Raw genomic sequence first — 18,526 nt, 5'->3', positions numbered from 1 at the left:
TAAGTTGTAACCTCATGGATTCAGGCAGTTATTTGGCACATCAATTTTATTAAGTAACAACTTTGGAAGATGGATCGATTTTTGAAACCAGAGCGTCTGGATATCGATCCCCATTCGGCAGATGCATCGAAGAAATTTACGCATTGGCTTCGATGTTTTGAATACTTCATCGCATCGATCAATTCGACGGTTAACAAGTTGGGTCTTTTAACCAACTTAGTAAGTCATCAAACTTTATTCTATATTAGAAGATATTACTACATATGAAGAGGCCCTTGCAGCTCTTAAACCCCAGTACCTTAAGTCGGTTAATGAAGTATACACCAGGTATCTTTTGTCTACTCGCAGGCAATTACCCGAGGAATCCCTGGATGATTTCCTGCAGGATCTTAAGGCTTTGGCTAAGGATTGCAACTACAAGGCTGTCTCTACCATATTGTATCTGGAAGAAGCCATCCGCGATTCTTTCATATCTGGCCTTCGATCTAATTATATTAGACAGAGACTCCTCGAGAATGACTCGTTAGTATTAAAAACAGTCGTTGTTTAGAAGTGTATGCATCAGCCCATGCGTCTCTCTCAGCCTCGTGTGTTCCGAGTATGGAGGCATCCATAACACCAATGGAGCCCCCACTTAATCCTATTGTTGCGGCTGTGCCCCATGGGTCTAAGTGTTATTTTTGTGGCCAATCTAAACACCCCAGGCAAAGTTGCCCAGCCAGAGAGACTACCTGTTTTAAATGTAAGAAACGGGGACATTTTAGTGAAGTGTATAAGGGTAATCCTGTACTCGATGTCTTCTCTGCTGCCGCCTATTGTTTTACTCTAGCTTCGGTTACGGTTGACCAGACCATACCGTGTTCCTTGCTGAAATCTATGATGGACATTAAGATTAATGGTCGTCCTACTGGGTGTTTGATAGACTGTGGCAGTACTGAAAGTTTTATACACCCCAACCTTGTTAACTCCTGTTCATTGAAGGTGTATCCTACTCGAAGTGAAATTGTGATGGCGTCCAAGTCCCTTACTTCGGAGGTAACTGGATATTGTAAAGTCACATTGACCGTTAAGGATACAGAGTATAAGGACTTTAAACTCCTTATATTACCTCAGTTGTGTGTGAACTTAATTTTAGGCTTGGACTTCCAGTGTCAGCATGAGAGCGTTACCCTTAAGTATGGTGGATCTCAGCCTCCACTCACAGTCTGCGGCCTTTCTACTTTAAAAGTAAGTCCGCCTTCTTTGTTCGTGAACCTTGCTCCTAATTGTAGACCTATAGTGACTAAGAGTCGACGGTATAGTTCAGAAGATAAAACATTTATAAAAGAGGAAGTGGAAAGGCTTCAACGGGAGGGAATCATCGAACACAGTAATAGCCCGTGGCGTGCCCAGGTGGTGGTGGTTAAAACTAATGAAAAGAAAAGACTTGTGGTCGATTATAGCCAGACTATAAACTTGTATACCCAATTAGACCCCTATCCTTTGCCTCGTATTTCTGAGATGGTGAACCAGATAGCTCAGTACCGCGTGTTCTCCACCATTGATTTAAAGTCTGCCTATCATCAACTCCCCATTAAAATAGAAGACCGACCTTATACGGCCTTCGAAGCTAATGGGCGCCTGTACCAATTCCTTAGGGTGCCCTTTGGAGTGACGAATGGGGTATCCGTCTTCCAACGGGAGATGGATCGTATGGTGGATGAATACACGTTGGAAGCAACATTCCCGTACCTGGACAATGTTACTATCTGTGGGCGCGACCAACGGGAGCATGATCAAAATCTCGCGAAGTTCCTAGAGACGGCAAAGAGGTTAAACCTGATCTATAACGAAAACAAGTGTAACTTCAATACTACACGTTTGTGTATTCTTGGTTGTGTTGTGGAGAATGGGGTAATCGGGCCGGATCCTGAAAGATTACGCCCACTTAAGGAATTACCTTTTACCTCACACTGTAAAAGCTTTAAGAAGGTGTCTGGGATTCTTTTCGTACTATGCCCAGTGGGTGGCTAACTACTCAGATAAAGTCCGACCTCTTATTAAGTCGACGTCTTTTCCGCTATCGGCGAAAGCTCAGGAGGCTTTCCTTAATATCAAATGGGACATTGAAAAGGCAGTGGTATGTGCCGTGGATGAGAAGATCCCTTTTCAAGTGGAAAGTGATGCATCTGATTTTGCGTTGGCAGCAACTCTTAACCAAGCTGGTAGACCAGTAGCTTTCTTCTCTCATACATTGCAAGGACCAGAAGTTCGACATTCTTCAGTGGAAAAGGAGGCGCAGGCGATTATCGAAGCAGTCAGGTATTGGAGACATTATCTCGCTGGCCGACGTTTTACACTCATTACTGACCAGCGATCTGTGGCCTTTATGTTCAACACTAAGCAGAGAGGCAAGATCAAAAATGATAAGATTTTAAGATGGCGAATAGAATTGTCAACATATGACTATGATATTCAGTACAGGCCTGGAGTATTTAATGAGCCGTCGGATGTTTTGTCACGAGGAGTATGTGCTAGTCTAGGTATAGATAAGCTTCAAAGTCTCCACGATGCACTCTGCCACCCTGGGGTTACCAGAATGAACCACTTCATTAAGTCCCACAATCTACCCCACTCGATTGAGGAGGTCCGGACAATGACCAGAACCTGTCGTGTTTGTGCTGAATGCAAACCCCACTTCTATAAGCCGTCCGAGCCAGCTCATCTTATTAAAGCAACTCGAGCATTTGAGCGTTTGAGTCTCGATTTTAAAGGTCCCCTTCCATCGAGCGACCGTAATGTCTATTTTCTTAATATTATAGACGCGTACTCTCGGTTCCCTTTTGTTATCCCCTGTCCGGATGTGATTGGTGCTGTTGCAATTAAATGCCTCTGCCAACTGTTTTCCTTGTTTGGCATGCCTAACTATATACATAGTGATAGGGGTTCTTCCTTTATGAGCGAAGAATTGTGTCAGTTTTTGCTATCAAAAGGGATTGCAACGAGTACAACGACCAGCTATAACCCTCGTGGTAATGGGCAGGTCGAGAAAGAAAATGCGACAGTGTGGAAGGCTATCATACTGTCTCTGAAGTCGCGAGGCCTGCCGACCTCTCGCTGGCAGGATGTCCTGCCAGACGTGCTGCATTCCATAAGGTCTCTTTTGTGTACAGCGACGAATGCCACCCCTCATGAAAGGATGTTTAGCTTTCCAAGAAAAGCTACTAATGGAGTATCGTTACCCACATGGTTGATGACCACGGGCCCTGTGTTGTTGCGCAGACATGTGAGAGGCCACAAGACTGATACACTGGTGGAGGAAGTACAACTCCTTCATGCTAATCCCCAGTATGCGTACATTCAATATCCGGATGGGCGAGAGGATACGGTCTCGATTAAAGATCTTGCACCTGCTGGAGCTCAAAGAGTTCGACTCAGAGTAGAGTTTTTAATCGTGGTATTGGACTGTCAGAGACACAAACCCTCAGTGTGGAAAACACTGATGATTCTGGGAATTCGGATGAACCGGAGTTGGTACTCCGGGAGGAGCCTCGGCAAGAGTTACGTCATTCCCAGAAGACTATCAGACCTCCTGACAGATTGCATCTATAGCAGGGGGTGAATGTTGTAACATCCGTGTGTAATTGAGACACGGACTGCAGGAGTTGGTTATAACAGGTGTTTACTGAATGGAGACAAAACTGGAACTAACTATGCAAAAGTTACTACACAGGCTTATATACAGGGGCGGTCACTACTGGTACTGCAGTATACAGGGGCTGCAGAATATAGTTCCTTCTTCAAAGTACATACACACATTCCCCTTTTAGCTAAACAGTACATAACATTCGATTAATAATTAAATAACATATTTACAATTACAGTTGCTAGATACATTAGCTGAAGTTAATCAATTATAAATTCAGTCTTTGAGGAGGCTTCCTGATTCTGTCCAGATAACGCCTCTTTGGGGTATCAGGTTCTTCTGGCAAAGTTGATTCGGGATCAACGTTGTTGTTTGGTTCGTCTGCTTCCAATATCACCGATTCTGAGGTAGATGCAATTGGTACTTCGGTTTCATCACCAGGTGTATCGGATCGGGGTGTGGATTTGACGTTTTCCAGTGACTCTAGAATCTGGTCAGCATGGCGTCTTACAATGCTCTCTCCAATGTCCACGGTATACATTAGAGGTCCTTGCCGTGTGCAGATCGTTCCTGGCTGCCATTTCTCTGTGCGGTAGTCCCGGGCCAAAACTGGTTGACCTATCTTAAAACTCCTGGTTGGCCTTTTCATATTCTGAAACTGCCTGTTCTCCACATCTCTTCTGATGTTTGGCTTAACCAAATCCAAGCAGCATCTTAGTCTTCGATTGAAGAACATCATGGCTGGAGTTTGGTTGGTAACCGCATGTGTCGCATTCTGGTAGGCAAACAAGAAGTTATCCACCTTGTGTTGTAGGGGTATGTCTTCATTACACATTGCCTTGATAGCCTTCTTGAATGTTTGAACGAACCTCTCAGCCAATCCATTGGTGGCTGGATGATATGGGGCGGATATGTAATGCTTAACACCATTGTTCTTTAAGAACCTCCGGAACTCTTCAGACACAAACTGTGGTCCATTGTCGGAGCAAATCTGTTCAGGCAGCCCATTTCTGGCGAATATGGTTCGTAAGACTGTGATGGTTTTTTCTGTGGTGGTTGAGGACATTTTTATTACCTCTGGCCACTTTGAATGTGCATCCACCGCAATTAAAAACATCGAGTCCATAAATGGACCAGCAAAATCAATGTGTACCCTTTGCCATGGAGATGAGGGCCACTCCCATGGATGTAGAGGGGCTTGTGGTGGGGCGTTTTGGACCTTCTGGCATCCTGTACAGCTCTTGGTCATCTCTTCGATTTCTCTATCGATTCCTGGCCACCACACAAACGCTCTGGCTAAGTTCTTCATTTTTACCCCTCCCAGATGACCCTCATGAAGCTCATGGAACACTCTATCCTTCAATTTGGGTGGAATTACTACTCTGGATCCACACATCAAGGTTCCTCGGCACACTGACAGCTGTTCTCTTCTCGGCGAGAATGCTGGCAACAGTGGTTCGCCATGTGCTGGCCATCCCTTCACCGTTAAATCATAGGCCCTGGAAAGTGTCGGGTCATTTCGTGTTTTCTTTTCTATGTTTGCATTCGTCACAGGTAAACATTCAACTATGGTCGAGTGGAATATCTCCACAGGATCCACTGCAGGTGTTTCTTCCACCGTCGGCAACGGTAGGCACGACAATCCATCAGCATTCCCATGCTGTTTAGTTCCTTTGTACTCGATGTCATATTGGTGTGCCCCTAGGAAAAGGGACCATCTCTGTAGCCGTTGTGCTGTCATTATCGGGACGCCCTTCTTAGGGTTGAAAATGGAGAGAAGAGGTTGATGATCAGTTAGTAAAGTAAATTTCTGTCCGTGCAGGTAGTGATTGAACTTCTTCACCCCCCACACCAGGCTGAGGGCCTCTCTGTCAATCTAGGCATAGTTACGCTTGGCTGCAGTTAACGAGCGTGACGCAAAAGCTATCGGCCTCTCTGAACCATCAAGGAATTTATGTGACAGTACCGCTCCAACGCCGTAGGGAGACGCATCACACGCCAGTCTTATCGGTAGTGATGGGTTGTAGTGAGCCAATACTTCTCTTGAAGTGATTAGGCCTTTACACTTCTGAAAGGCCCGCTTACATTCATCGCTCCATTTCCATGCTACTCCAGTTTGTAGCAGGGCATTCAGTGGGTGCAGAATTGTGGACAAATTTGGCAAAAAGTTATGGTAGTAATTCACCAATCCGAGGAATGACCTCAGTTGCGACACATTTTCAGGTGCTGGAGCCTTAACTACCGCTTCAATTTTGTCAGGGGACTTATGTAACCCCTCTTCATCAATCATGTGGCCACAATACGATATTTGTTTCTTAAAAAACTCGCACTTGGGGTGATTGGCTCGTAGCCCATGTTCTCTTAGTCTAGTGAGCACCTGCTCTAGGTTGGCAAGGTGTTCACTGGCATTTTCACCTGTCACTAGGATGTCGTCCAAGTAACACTGAGTCCCTGGAATCCCTTGCAGGACTTGTTCCATCGCCCTTTGCCATATAGCCGCAGCTGATGCAACTCCGAATACCAGTCGATTATACTGGTAAAGACCTTTGTGAGTGTTTATCGTGAGATATTTCCTAGAGGATTCTTCAACCTCCATCTGCAAATATGCTTGCGCTAGGTCAATTTTTGTAAAACGTTTCCCTCCAGATAGTGAGGCGAAAATATCTTCTATCCTCGGAAGAGGATACTGTACTGTGTGAAGGACTGGGTTCATCATCACCTTGAAGTCCCCACAGATGCGAACCTTCCTTGGCTCCTCAGACTTATTGTTTAACGTTTTCTTCATGACAGGAACGATGGGAGTCGCCCACTCGCTCCAGTCTACCTTAGTTAGCACGCCTGCATTCTCCAGCTCTGACTCGACGGCTGGGCGAATTGCATACGGTACCGGTCTTGCTTTGAAAAACTTGGGAATTGCATTCTCTTCTATTTTTATCGAGGCAGTTACGCCTTTAAGAGTTCCCAGTTCTTGTTGAAATACCTCTTTAGCGTTAGCCAAGATTTTTGACAATCGTCCAGGTGTGACGTCGTCATCCTTTTTACCAGCCACCGTCAGTGCCTGAATGGAGTGCCAGTCTAAACTTATCTTCCTGATCCATTCACGTCCCAATAACAGTGGTCCACCATCTTGCAGTATGTACAGATACAATTTCTGTATTTCCTTGCCGTTGTATTTGACAGGCACCCTTATTTTCCCTCTGGGGTATACTTTCTGCCCCGTATATGTCTTCAAGACAATGGATGTGTCTTTCAAGGGTATGTGTGAGAATAGCCGCTCGTAGTCTTGTCGATTCATGACGGTCAGGGCTGATCCTGTATCCAATTCCATTTTGACTTGGGACCCTGCTATCGTGAGGGTGACCCAAATGGTTCGGTGATCCTCTTTTGTGATTACGTTGTGTAGTTTGAGACAGCTTAGTCTCTTGTTCCCGGATTCACTATCGCTCTTCTGGTCTTCGGAACTACTGTCCGTCATCTTTTGTACTTTCCTGTACTTTTCCTTAGTAGTCTTTTTGTTGTCGTTAGTCGTCTTCCCGGACCTGCAAACTCGTGCAATGTGTCCCATCTTTCCGCATTGCCTGCATGTTTTGTCCTTGGACCAGCAGTCCTTCTGGTCAGGAGTTGTTCTGCCGCAGCGATAACATTTCTCAAATCCCCGTGTCATTTCATGGGTGCCGTATTCCTGTGGCTTTTGCTGTATTTCCGCAGCTCCCCTTGCTGCTGCTTCATACGATACTGCCACGCTGAAAGCCTTATCTAGCGTCAGCTCTTTCTCAGAGTAACCTCTTCTGGGTTCCTTCACTCAGGAGTCCACAGACAAATTTGTCCCGTAGGGTATCTGCCAGTCCTGCTCCGAACTGGCAGTGCTTTGATAGCCTGTGTAGTTCCGTAAGGTAATCAGTGATATGCCTATCAATTAGTCCAATAAAAGGCAACGAGTTAAGAACGTAACTGAAGGTTTTTATTGGCTAAATAACAGAGCCCACCCTCGTGGGTGATCCGATCCAACAGGGAGGAATACTAGCCAGTCAGCTACCTTTATACCTGGGCAGGTAATGGGCAGAGTCGGAGGTGGTCAGCCCAGGTATAACAGTGCGACAAGAGGCGACCTCGTGTAGTGATGTGACAGTGAGAACAGTGAGAACAATATACAGTGATAACTATAACAGTGGTTTACCACATTCACCCCTTGTTTAGATTAGAGTCCGGCGGGGTGAAGTGTATTACCAGCTCTGGTATGTCAGTCTGTCCGGAGGCTTCGTTAGCCTCTCCGATCGTCGCAGCGGCGGTGTTACATTATCCGGTGTTAAAGCTGGTGTCTGCGTAGTCGGCAAAGGCTCGTGGGGTTCCGGCATGCCGTCTACCTCGGCTGGACTCGGGGGGTTGGGAGGGGGGGGTGAGGGTGCGAGGTCTCGTAAGGAGACAGTGTCCTCCCGTCCGTCTGGGTAAGCCACATAGGCGTACTGGGGGTTGGCGTGCAGGAGGTTCACCTTCTCGACCAGGGGGTCCGTTTTATGGGCCCTCACGTGCTTTCGCAGCAAGACGGGTCCCGGAGAGGTCAGCCAGGTTGGTAGGGTGGTTCCCGTAGTCGACTTCCTGGGGAAGACAAACATTCGAGCATGGGGGGTGGTGTTAATGGCAGTGCAAAGTAGTGACCGGATGGAGTGCAGCGCAATCGGGAGAACCTCTTGCCAGCGGGAGGTTGGGAGGCCCTTAGACTTTAAGGCTAAGAGGGTGGCCTTCCATACCGTCGCGTTCTCTCTTTCCACCTGGCCGTTCCCTCGGGGGTTGTAGCTGGTGGTCCTGCTTGCTGCAATACCCCTCTCCAATAGGAACTGACGGAGTTCCTCGCTCATGAAGGAGGCGCCCCGGTCACTATGTATATAGTTCGGGAACCCGAACAAGGCGAAGAGTTTGTTCAGGCATTTAATGACCGTGTTACTGGTCATGTCTGGGCAGGGGAAGGCAAAGGGGAAACGGGAGTACTCATCAACGATGTTGAGGAAGTACACATTACGGTCGGATGACGGTAGGGGCCCCTTGAAGTCGATGCTCAGACGCTCGAAGGGGCGGGTGGCCTTGATCAGGCTTGCTCTGTCCGGCTTATAGAAGTGCGGTTTGCACTCAGCACAGATCTGGCAGTTCCTGGTCATGGTCCTGACCTCCTCGATGGAGTATGGCAGGTTGCGGGCCTTAATGAAATGGTAGAGTCTGGTGACTCCGGGGTGGCAGAGGTCATTGTAGAGGGTCTGAAGTCTATCACTTTGCGCGCTGGCGCATGTAATGCGTGAAAGAGCATCAGGGGGGTCGTTCAGTTTACCGGGCCGGTACAAGATCTCATAATCATAGGTGGAAAGCTCGATTCTCCACCTCAAGATTTTGTCGTTCTTGATCTTGCCCCTCAGCTTGTTATTAAACATGAAGGCAACCGAGCGTTGGTCGGTGAGGAGGGTAAATCGTTTGCCTGCCAAGTAGTGCCTCCAGCGCCGTACTGCCTCCACAATTGCCTGGGCTTCCTTCTCGACCGACGAGTGTCGGGTCTCGGGGCCCTGTAGGGTCCTTGAGAAGAAGGCCACCGGCCTCCCCTCCTGGTTAAGGGTAGCGGCTAGGGCGAAGTCGGATGCATCGCTCTCCACTTGGAAGGGGATTGACTCATCCACTGCGTGCATTGTGGCCTTGGCTATGTCTCCCTTAATGAGGGAGAAGGCCGCGCACGCCTCTTCCGTGAGGGGGAAGGATGTGGTTTTCAGGAGGGGTCTGGCTTTGTCCGCATAATTGGGTACCCATTGGGCATAGTAGGCGAAAAGCCCCAGGGTTCTCCTAAGTGCTTTTGGACAGTGGGGGAGGGGTAGCTCCATGAGGGGGCGCATTCTTTCGGGGTCGGGGCCGATGACTCCGTTCTCTACTACACAGCCAAGGATGGCAAGGCGCGCTGTGTTAAACACGCATTTCTCCTTATTGTAGGTGAGGTTCAGCCGTTGGGCCGTACGGAGGAATTTCTCCAGATTCACGTCATGGTCCTGCCGGTTGCGGCCGCAGATGGTGACGTTATCGAGATAGGGGAAAGTGGCCTGTAGTCCGTTCTGGTCAACCATCCGGTCCATCTCCCGTTGGAAAACCGAGACCCCGTTGGTGACACCAAAGGGGACCCTAAGGAATTGGTAGAGGCGGCCATTCGCCTCGAAGGCGGTGTACTGGCTGTCCTCCGGGCTGATGGGGAGTTGGTGGTAGGCTGACTTGAGGTCGATGGTCGAGAATACGCGGTATTGTGCAATCTCATTGACCATGTCCGATATGCGGGGGAGGGGGTATGCGTCCAGCTGGGTGTATCTGTTTATGGTCTGGCTGTAGTCGATAACCAGGCGATTTTTGTCGCCGGTCTTGACTACCACCACCTGGGCACGCCAGGGGCTGCTGCTCCCCTCAATAATGCCCTCTTTCAGGAGTCGCTGCACCTCAGAGCTAATGAAGGCTGTCCCCAGCGCTGTACCGCCTGCTCTTAGTAGCGACAGGTTTGCAGTCGGGGGTGAGGTTAGCGAACAGGGAAGGTGGCGGTACCTTGAGGGTGGATAGGCTGCAGGTGTTACGCGGTGGGCGGTTTAACTTTCGCTGGTTGTCGACTGTGAGTGGGGGGAGGGGTCCACCGTATGCTAGGGTTACACTTTGGAGGTGGGATTGGAAGTCCAGCCCTAGTATGACGGCAGCGCACAGCTGGGGGAGTACGAGGAGTTTAAAATTTTTATACTCTGTCCCTTTAACCGACAATGTCACGACACAGTAGCCGCTGATGTCTGTGGCGTGCGACCTCGATGCCATCGAGATGCGGCTGCGCGTTGGCAGGACGGGGAGGGAGTAGTGGCTCACCGTGTCTGGGTGGATGAAGCTCTCCGTGCTTCCGCTGTCGAACAGGCAGGTCGTGGCGTGGCCGTTGACTTTGATGTCCATCATTGAGCTGGCCAGGTGGTGCGGGCGGGCTTGATCCAGGGTCACGGAAGCTAGGGTGTAGATGAGCGCGTCGTTGTCATGACAAGATGGCGGCGAAGATGGCGGCCCCCGTAGTTCACATGAGGCTCTGTTTAAATCGTTTGCCCCGCACAAAGATGGCCGCCCCTGCTGTTCCCATGAGGCTCTGCAGGCTTCGGCTGCCCCGCACAAAGATGGCCGCCCCTGGTTTTCCCATGAGGCTCTGCAGGCTTCGGCTGCCCCGCACAAAGATGGCCGCCCCTGGTTTTCCCATGAGGCTCTGCAGGCTTCGGCTGCCCCGCACAAAGATGGCCGCCCCCAGGGTTCGCATGAGGCACTGCTGGCTTCTGAGGATTTGCTTCTGCAGGCCTTGGAGAAGTGGCCTTTCTTGAGGCAGGTTTTGCAGGTCGAGTTTTTGGCTGGGCAGCGCGACCTCGGATGCTTCTGGCCGCAAAAGAAGCAGCCAGCGGCCCGATCGGGGTTGCCTGATGTCGGGGCCGGTACCGGGGCTAGCGGGCCCGGTCGGATCCGTGATGCAGACGCTGAGGTAGGTCCCGGGGGCAGCGCTGTGAAGGGTGGTGGGGTGGGGGTCGGGCCCGAGTCCCAGGGTCGCGAATAGTACCTGGCAAACGCTTCCTGGTCTTGCTGGGTGGCCTCTAGGGTGAGGGCGAGGGCTTCGGCCTTGTCCAGGTCTATGTCCTTAGCTTCAAGCAGTCTTTGCCGTGTGTAGTCGGAACGTAGGCCTCTCACCAAGGCGTCGCGGACATTGTCTTCCATGTTCGCAGTAGCCGTCACCGCTTTAAAGTCACAGTTCCTGCCGAGTTGTCTCAGCGCTCGTGAAAATTCAGCTATCGATTCTCCTGGCTGTTGCTGGCGAGATCTTAAGAGATGCCTAGTGTACATGTAGTTTACCGGGCTCCGGTACTGCTGTTTCAGTAGGTTGATGGCGTCGTCGTACGTAGTCATGTCCTGGATGAGTGTATATACTCTCGGGCTCGCTTGGGCTTTCAGGACTCTTAGTTTGGATCTCTGAGGGACGACGGCTTCCTCCAGGTACGATTCGAAGCAGTCCAGCCAGTGTTTGAAGTCGTTGGCTGAGTTTGGTGCCTGTGGGTTTAGATCCAGGTATGGTGGTTTCAAGGCTTGCAGCCAAGCCGGCTGGTGTGGCCCGTTGTCTGGAGGCTGCTGTTGCTGTGCTGCTGGGTGAGCTCCTTGCTGTTGCTGTTCATTATCAGACATCTTTAAAATTTAGTCAATAAAATTGATATGCCTATCAATTAGTCCAATAAAAGGCGACGAGTTAAGAACGTAACTGAAGGTTTTTATTGGCTAAATAACAGAGCCCACCCTCGTGGGTGATCCGATCCAACAGGGAGGAATACTAGCCAGTCAGCTACCTTTATACCTGGGCAGGTAATGGGCGGAGTCGGAGGTGGTCAGCCCAGGTATAACAGTGCGACAAGAGGCGACCTCGTGTAGTGATGTGACAGTGAGAACAGTGAGAACAATATACAGTGATAACTATAACAGTGGTTTACCACAATCAGCATTGCTCTCATCTTTATGCTGATTTCTCTTGTGGAATTTAAATCTTTCTGCTATCAGCAGCGGTGTAGGATTTAGGTGTTCCTGTAGGATATCAACAATTTCGTTAAAACTCTTCGCCATCGGTTTGACTGGAGTGATCAGGTTCCGCAATAGGCCGTACGTTCTTGCGCCCAATAAGTTTAGTAGTACCGATGCCTTTTTCTCATCGGCTACTTCATTTGCCTTGCAATATACTTCGACTCTTTCCACATACGTGGTCCAGTCTTCTATTGCATTATCGAAGGCAGTGATATTGCCAGTCTTCGGCATCTTGGAGATCTAAGATGACACCTCCCGCGCTTTGCCTTCTTCCCCGATTGAACAAAATGGCGCCTCCTGCGCTTTGCCTTCTTTCCCGCTGGATTAAGATGGCACCTCCCGCGCTTTCTGTCTTTTCCGCTGCTGCTAGCGCTGTTGCTGGCGTTTTTATGCCTTGATGGAGACGCCCTATGGTCTTCGCGCACTTCCCCCCCGCGCTGCTGCCAGCGCCGCTCTCCGCGGTCCCCGTGGCAAACTGCAGCTCCTCGCGGCTTTCTGCGCTTCTAATTTATTTTATTTTAATTACTGTTCCCGTCGTCAGAGCAGACCCTATGGAAGACTTTCCTCCCTCTTCTCGTGTCTGTACGCTGCCCGGCTTCGTAGCACCGGCCGCGCCCTGTGTGCTCCACCCTCTCTCTCCTCTTCCCGACAACGCTGCTCGGCCCCGTTGAAAAGCCACCCGATTGAGCTCTAGCCCGCCGCAGCCCAGGAAGGATCAGTGTACTACCTGCCACCAGCCCGATTAGTTGGAACACCATAGACTGGATAACCAAGCCCAGCTCTCGACAGCCTCTCCTGCAAATCTTCGAATTCGATGAATCAGAGGACGGTTGCCCACAGTCGACGCCCGTTTCTTCTGTTTGTTTTTTTTTCTTTTTGGATTTCTTCCTTCTGGCCTCGACCTCTAACAACTTCGCTTCAGGGATGGATCCCCGTGAGGTGGTGCAGAACTGTAGGTTAGTTCGGATCTGTTCGTCGCCAGTGTAACGTCCGTGCGTAATTGAGACACGGACTGCAGGAGTTGGTTATAACAGGTGTTTACTGAATGGAGACAAAACTGGAACTACTATACAAAGTTACTACACAGGCTTATATACCGGGGTGGTCACTACTGGTACTGCAGTATACAGGGGCTGCAGAATATAGTTCCTTCTTCAAAGTACATACACTACAATTGTGATGAAATAACTCTGTTCTGGATTGTTTGTTGCACTTGTTAATGTCTGTAATGTTTTACAGGTGTAACCACTAATGTTCCTCCCTAGCTCCGCCTTTATGGATCCTCCTGATTGGTGTGAGTCTTATTTATAAGAGCTGGGTTTTACTCATAAGGGCTGGGTTGGTGATGAATGATGGTTGCCCTGTGTTAACTTGATGCCATGATTCTTACTTAATAAAAGCCTTTAGTTTTAAGTCTTAACCTCATGGATTCAGGCAGTTATTTGGCACATCACCCAGTCTCTCTCTCTCCCCCCCCCCCCAGTCTCTCTCTCTCTCTCCCCCCAGTCTCTCTCTCTCTCCCCCCCCAGTCTCTCTCTCTCTCTCTCTCTCTCCCCCCAGTCTCTCTCTCTCCCCCCCAGTCTCTCTCTCTCTCTCTCCCCAGTCTCTCTCTCTCCCCCCCCCAGTCTCTCTCTCTCTCCCCCCAGTCTCTCTCTCTCTCCCCCCAGTCTCTCTCTCTCTCCCCCCAGTCTCTCTCTCTCTCCCCCCAGTCTCTCTCTCTCTCCCCCCAGTCTCTCTCTCTCTCCCCCCAGTCTCTCTCTCTCTCCCCCCAGTCTCTCTCTCTCTCTCCCCCCCAGTCTCTCTCTCTCTCTCCCCCCAGTCTCTCTCTCTCTCCCCCAGTCTCTCTCTCTCTCTCTCTCTCCCCAGTCTCTCTCTCTCCCCCCAGTCTCTCTCTCTCTCTCTCTCTCTTTCCCCCCAGTCTCTCTCTCTCTCTCTCTCTCTCTCCCCCCAGTCTCTCTCTCTCTCTCTCCCCAGTCTCTCTCTCCCCAGTCTCTCTCTCTCTCTCCCCCCAGTCTCTCTCTCTCTCTCTCCCCAGTCTCTCTCCCCCCAGTCTCTCTCTCCCCCCCCCAGTCTCTCTCTCCCCCCCCAGTCTCTCTCTCTCCCCCAGTCTCTCTCTCTCCCCCAGTCTCTCTCTCCCCCCAGTCTCTCTCTCTCTCCCCCCGGTCTCTCTCTCTCCCCCCACACTCTCTCTCTCCCCCCCCCCACTCACTCTCTCTCTCCCCCCCCCCACTCTCTCTCTCTCTCTCCCCCCCCCCCCACTCTCTCTCCCCCCCCCCACTCTCTCTCCCCCCCCCACACTCTCTCTCTCCCCCCCCCCCCACTCTCTCTCTCCCCCCCCCCCCACTCTCTCTCTCTCCCCCCCCCCCACTCTCTCTCTCTCCCCCCCCCCCCCACTCTCTCTCTCTCCCCCCCCCCCCCACTCTCTCTCTCTCCCTCTCTCTCCAATTCCAATTCAAATGCTTTATTGGCATGAAAGTTTACAGAGAACCATATTGCCAAAGCTTACATAGCAAAAAGGTACAGTTTTCCAACATTCTGTAGGTGTCAATCGATTTGACATTTGTTGGGTACATACAATATTACTTTTAAACAATATTAATTTTAAACAGTCTTTCTACTTCATTTGGTACGTTCAATATTAATTTTAAACAGTCTTACTTTTAAACAGTCCTCAGGTTGTGACATGTTGTTACATATTTGGCCCCAAGGTATGGTCTCAATTTTGACAGGTCATCCAATTCCTTGAAATCTGGGGTTGTTTGGCTTAGCTTGTTGAATAATATGTTTCTTGATGTGTTGAATTTTTCGCATTTTAGGAGGAAATGCATTTCTGTTTCAACCTCGCCGGCCAGACATTGATCGCATATTCTATTCTCTCTAGGCTGCCAGGATTTCTTGTATCTGCCTTTTTCAATTTCCAGTTGGTGGTCGCTTAGTCTGTACCTGGTGAGGGTCTGTCTCTGTTTTGTGTCTCTGATGGTCGTGAGGTAGTCTGCCAGTTTATATTCTCTTTTTAGGGCCCGGTAACATTCTAATCTGCTTTGGCTTTCGGTTATTTTGTTCCAATGTTCCAGGTAGGTTTCTTTGCATTGTTTAATGATTTGGTTCACTCGGATTGGTGTTTGGACGGCTGTGTTGGTCTGGGGCTGGTCAGGGTCCGGCTGAGTACTTAGTTTCAGTAGCAGCTGACTCAGGGGACTCTTTTCTGGGTTTAGCTCTTGGGTCTGAAAGGCTTTGAAATGAAGGGTGTATGGGGAGCTAGATTTGAGGTGATTTAGGAAGTTTAGTGCTCGTTTTTGGATGTTTATTATCAGTGGGTATCTGCCTAGTTCGGCTCTGCATGCATTTGTTGGCGTTTTTCTTTGGATGCGAAGGATGCTTCGGCAGAATTCTGCATGTAGGGCTTCTATTGTGTGTTTTTCCCATTTAGTGTAGCTTTGGTGATTTAGCGGGCCCCATACTTCACTACCGTACAGTGCAATGGGCAGGATTATGCTGTCAAATATTTTGAGCCAGATTTTGATTGGGATTTGGATGTTGTAGAATTTTCTTTTTATTGCATATAGGGCTCTTCGGGCTTTTTCTTTTAGTGCATTCACTGCTATGTTGAAGCTCCCTGATGCTGTAATAGTTAGACCAAGGTAGGTGTAGCTCATAGTGTGTCCTATAGTGGTATCACTGAGGGTAAACTGGTATTTGTTTTCCTGACATCTGGGCCTTTTTTGAAAAATCATGATGTTGTTTTTTTTTAGATTTACTGTTAGAGCCCAATTTTGGCAGTATTTGTCGAGTAGGTCTAGTTGTTGCTGTAATCCCTGTTCTGTGGGAGACAGCAGAACCAGGTCGTCCGCATAGAACAGGGATTTCACTTCTCCATCCAGGAGACGGAGACCTGGTGACTCGCTTTGCTCCAGCATGTCTGCTAATTCATTTATGTATATGTTGAACAGGGTCGGGCTCAAATTGCAGCCCTGCCGGACGCCTCTTCTCTGGGTGAAGAAATCGGTGCGTTTGTCTCCAATTTTGACCCCGCATTTGTTTTTCAGATACATTGATTTAATAAGGTCATAGACTTTGCCCCCTATTCCACACTGAAGAAGTTTATAATAGAGCCCTTCGTGCCATATAGAGTCAAAGGCTTTCTTGAAGTCGATGAAACAGGCGAATATTTTCCTATTTTTTGTTTGGTGTATATGTTTTTCAAAAAGGGTGTGAAGGGTATAGATATGGTCGGCGGTGCGGTGTTTTGGAAGAAAGCCTATTTGGTTTTTTCTGAGGATATTATGTTTGTTAAGAAAATCAAGTAATCTACTATTTAGAATACTGCAGAATAACTTCCCTAGACAACTGTTGACACAGATGCCGTGGTAGTTATTTGGGTCTGATTTGTTTCCACTTTTATATATGGGGGAGATTAGTCCTTGGCACCAGATATCGGGAAAACAGCCTGAACATAATATGATGTTGAATAATTTGAGTACCGCACCCTGCATCTCCATATTGCTGAACTTGAGCATTTCATTTTTGATGTTGTCTGGGCCACAGGCTTTCTTTAGGTGGAGAGATTTTGTTTTTGTGGCCAGTTCTTTCCATGTGATTGGGGAGTCTAGAGGGTTTTGGTTGTCTTTAATTGTTGCTTCTAATGTGTGGAGTTTTTCTGTGACCTGATGTTGACTTGGGTTTGTTTCGTTTATTGGGATGTCTTTGTAGAGGTTTTCAAAATGTGTTCTCCAGATGTCGCCATCTTGGATTGGTAATGCTTGCAATTGTGTTGTACTCAGGTTATTCCACATTTCCCAGAATTGTTTTGGATTGGTGGAGTTTTCAATTTCTTCGAGTATTTTGTGGGTATAGTTTTGTGTTTTGTTCCTAATGGTGTGTTTATATCTTTTGAGGGTTTCATTGTATCTAGTACGTAGGTCCGGATTGTTTGGTTGGCGATGCTTTTGGTTTGATATTTTTCTCAGGTCTTTTCTGGCATTTTTGCATTCGTGGTCAAACCATTTCTTATTTTAATTTTGTCTTTTGTGACGCTTCCTCTTCTGTTTCACAAGGTCGGCTTTTACAGCTGCCTCATGGAAGATCATATTTATATCCTCTATGGCCATGTTTACACCATCTCTGGTGATCTCGTATGGGTTTTCTTTAAATTTTGATATTTTACTTGTGAGATCAGGTGACTTTAGTGCTGTGATGAATTTTTCTCCACTGTCTGGGGCCCATCTGTATGTCTGGTTTATTTTATGGAGCTTACTGGGTTCCTTTTTTGTGTCTGTAGTTTGGGCAGAAAGTTTAAGGTACATATTTATTTGGTTATGGTCTGAGAGGGGGGATTGCTGCCTGACAGTGAATGAGTTGATATCGCAGGGGTCCAGGTCAGTGATTGTATAGTCCACCACACTAGACCCAAGAGTTGAGGAGTATGTGAGTCTCCCTAGGGAGTCCCCTCTGAACCTACCGTTAACTATGTACAGGCCTAAGGCTCGGCAGAGTTGTACTACCTCCCTACCGCTTTTATTTATTTCACGATCAAGGTTGTTCCGATTTGCGATGGCTGGTGTGACATCTAAAGGGGTCTGGCCAAACACATGGGTCTATGAAGTCAGGTTCACAACCGGTCCTTGCATTTAGGTCCCCACATATTATCACCTTTCCTTGGGCCTGGAAATGGCTGATTTCCATGTGGAGAGTATCAAATAACTCCTCTTCGAAATATGGCGATTCTATTGGAGGTATGTAGATCGCACATAAGTAAACATCTTTTTTTGCTATTCCTATATTTTTATCTAGTTTTAGCCATACGTGTGATTTTCCCTGTTTTACCGGTGAGATGTGTTTGTCCAGTTCTCCCTTATACCACACCAATATTCCCCCGGAGGTTCTGCCCTTGCGTGTTTTAGTGTTCTTTACTGAGGGCACAATGATTTCATGGTACATTGGAGGACAGTGGGTGGGCACGTCCTTTTGGCACCATGTTTCTGTTAACACAATTATATCAATGCCTTTTATAGCTTTTAGGAATTCAGGCTCCTATCTTCTATGTTTCTATGTACCGTGACTGCAGTGTGTACCATCTACAAGATGCACTGCCGCAACTCGTCAAGGCTTCTTCGGCAGCACCTCCCAAACCCGCGACCTCTTCCACCTAGAAGGACAAGGGCAGCAGGCGCATGGGAACACCACCACCTGCAAGTTCCCCTCCGAGTCACGCACTGTCCTGACTTACAAATATATCGGACGTTCCTTCATCGTCGCTGGGTCAAAATCCTGGAACTTCCTCCCTAACAGCATCTTCACCACACGGACTGCAGC

This window comes from Somniosus microcephalus, chromosome 2 (assembly GCF_052327205.1).
Source record: "Somniosus microcephalus isolate GS21.2 chromosome 2, FLI_Smic_1.0, whole genome shotgun sequence".
Lineage (NCBI taxonomy): Eukaryota > Metazoa > Chordata > Chondrichthyes > Squaliformes > Somniosidae > Somniosus > Somniosus microcephalus.
Note: the sequence above shows the minus strand (reverse complement) of the source record.